A 3,395-nucleotide genomic window follows, 5' to 3' on the forward strand; every position below is an offset into this window, starting at 1 on the left:
GTCGAAAAGTCGTCGGAAAATTCTGACGACCCTTGTTTCGTCGGAATATTTCCGACGGAATTCCGACGACTTCAAATTTTTGGATTTCGTCGGAAATTGGTCGGTAATCCGTCACAAACGTCCGACGACATTGATGTTCGTCGGAACCTCCGTCGGAATTCGGCGTGTTTTCTTGTAGTGCGTCTAGGGCTTGGTGTCAATCCTAAAATATGGGCTGAGCCTAAGATGTTTAAGCCAGAGCGCCTCTTCGCTGGCCATGTTGGAAACTCAACAGACGTGACTTTGATGGAGCCTGAAATGCGGTTCGTCATATTCAGCACTGGTCTGCGTGGCTGTGCAGGTACTAAATTTGGGACATCTATGACCATAATGTTGCTAGGCAGGCTTCTCCAAGGGTTCGAATGGACCCTCCCTAACATATCATACAAGTCAAGTTGAACTTGTTCCAAAGGACAGTAACTTGTTCATGGGCAAACCTCTATTCGCATGTGCGAAACCAAGATTGGCTCCGACTTTATATCCAAAAATTCAGATCTAAAATTCAGAGAACTTATTTGCTGAAAAAGTTTAATCAAGATCAGTAATATTTAAAATAAGGATTAGTTTACCACTAAAATCATATATCATACTATTTATGATGTGCTTTCTGTTACTTGTTTAATCCAATATTTTGCACTAATAACTAATTCATCGTCATTCCTTAAATTTAACACCATTTATAAAGAATTTTTTTTTTTCTTAATGTTCTTTCCCATTCTTTTAAATTTAAGGAATCATAGAGTAAAATTATTTCTTATTAAATCCGGGAAAGAACAACTATTCCTATTATTTTGTCCATCTTCGTTCATTCCTCTTTGTTCCTATCATTCTTTTTATCGTCACCAGTTTAGAGCTTTTTATCGTTCAATTTAGCAGCAGACATATAAACATATTTTTTGTTGCTTATTATTATGGATGCGCTTTGTCTGAGTAACCAAAATATTATGCGTCTGTAATACAATGAAACTCCAATGAAGTTGACCATTAAAAACAAACACAGAGAAGCAAATGAGCCCGTAATATGCAGGACAGAGTAAAGACTTCTGTAGATTTTTTTATAATGAAGATTTGACTGTAGTAGAATAACTGATGCATGACGAATGGAATAATTATGTTGAACAAGTAAAATGACCATGAATTAAACATGGTGTGACAAAAAAAAGATTTGAACTATGATTTGGTTTTCCGAGAAAAAAAATTTGGAAGATGATCAAATAACTATTTAATAGATAGTAATCCGAGCTTTGCGCTAAGATGTTTGTATTAATGTTAGAAATTATATATTATGATTATGTATAACATAAGGTATATTTTAAGCGATAGTTAGATAGAACTAAAGGTATCATTGTTAACAGGGGCGAAGCCAGAGATTTTTTTATAATGGGTTCACTAATATTAAAATTTAATATATAGTGTTTGCAAGTTTAAGAAGAAGCTTTGGAATATAGTTTTTTTATATTTTGTCTATCACTTTGTAGTAGTCATGGACTTAAGGGATTAACAAATAAAATCGAAAAAAGGTGGATCAATAACATATTATAAACAAAACAATAACTGTGTGAAATAAAAAAAAATATAGCTTCTTTAAATTCAGAAAACACAGTTGCATAATAAAATAAATTGAAGGTTATTTGACCATCTAAATTGTAAAAGTTGTTCCAGATGCGACCATCACGTGAGACTTGCTGGTGGTTCGTTCCTAGAAGTTTCTTCTCATCTTCAAGGTCATCTAATGTAGAGCTCTCATGGCGCCGAAGGTGGTGAAACTCGCATGCTTATATTGTGTGCTCGAAAAGACTAATACACTAAGCCGAGACGATTTACAGATTCAGTCTTCTCGAAACTGAGATCACCTCATCGAGCTGTAACAAAACCGAGTACAACACATTTATCTAGAAATAGATTTCAACGTCCTCTTTCAGCAATGAGAGGTGGTTCTCAAGAACGTGAGTGCTCTGCCAAATGAATGAAAACAGGTATGGAGAAAAGGGTTCTTTCATTAACACTTGGCATCATACTAAAGTTTCATCGCTTTGTCGTCTCTACGGATCTGTCGACTTAATGGCGATATGCATGAAACAGGTATGGAGAAAAGGGTTCTTTCATTAACACTTGGCATCATAATAAAGTTTCATCGCTTTGTCGTCTCTACGGATCTGTCGACCTAATGGCGATAGATCAGATGGGTTACCATTTTTAATAGAAACATATAGAGGAATAAGGAATCTTTATTGATGATATGATTATATTGAGAGGATTGATAAATCAACTAATCGAACTTGAAGCTTAAGCTTTATCGCGTAAAAATGTTCGTCGAAAAAAGTATAGATGGTATGAAGTTCTTTTAAAGGAATGTTAGTTTGAACGTATTAAATTCACAGTTTTGGTGATAAACGTTCTCTGCGTGACACTTAAACGTTTTACTAAATAAAAACTTCTCGTAAAGCCACGTCACCATGTCACATTCCTTGCCAATAAACTTTTAAGGTAAGTTTTAAAAGTGCTTCTCATTTAATATATAGGGGATTGTTTAGCTGATTCTTTCTCATATTTCAAGAGGTCAAAATGGTAGTTATAAACCAGGATTTGTGGTCTGGTGGTGATTAACTTGAGGGCAAAAACCCAATACGATGAAACTACCTGGGTTTGAGTCCTGGCCACTGGAAAATTAACATTTTAGCATCGCCAGAGACAGATGATCGACACGTGGTAACACATTATTAGTCTGGACCATTTATGTGGGCCATGATACCCCTGTATAATTAAAAAAAAATGGTAGTTATATTTATCTTTGTGTTTTGACTTTGGGCAATTTGATTTTTGTAATTCGATATATAAACTTAGCACATATAATTTAGGGCAATTGCACTTGATATACACAATTGAAACATTATTTAGCTAACTGAACAATGCACTGTTGATAAAATTATAATCCCAAACTTTACCCCTACCTCTAGCACTACACTACTTCTAACAGTTGTATGTGCACATCATATTTTTGTTTAAAAAAATTATTTAATTTTCCTCTCTTTCCTCTCTCTTATTAAAGGGAAAAAAAATCAGAAACTCTAAATCTTTGTTGAAGCTTGTTGCTCCGCCACGCTGCATCATCTCCTCACGTCCTTTCTATTGTTGTAAACCTTTGTAAAGAACACACAGATTATAAGAATGTATCTCTTCTTATTAGCTTAAGAAAACTAGCTCAAAAACTTAAGCTCTCACAATCACAATATTCCTCACACATCTCATCTCTCTCTCGACATCTTTATATATAGATGTTTACAATCCTTTTCCTATAAGTAATATCATATCTAGATATATCACAATCTCTTTATCTTTATCTCTTTATAATCTCA

The 3,395-nt window shown here is 34.3% G+C and overlaps 1 pseudogene; it reads left to right on the plus strand.

Moving 5' to 3' along the window:
- LOC106326644 overlaps positions 1–538 on the plus strand; it is a 5,614-nt pseudogene extending 5,076 nt beyond the window's left edge.
- Positions 539–3,395: the final 2,857 nt, after the last annotated feature.

Source organism: Brassica oleracea, chromosome C2 (assembly GCF_000695525.1).
Source record: "Brassica oleracea var. oleracea cultivar TO1000 chromosome C2, BOL, whole genome shotgun sequence".
NCBI lineage: Eukaryota > Viridiplantae > Streptophyta > Magnoliopsida > Brassicales > Brassicaceae > Brassica > Brassica oleracea.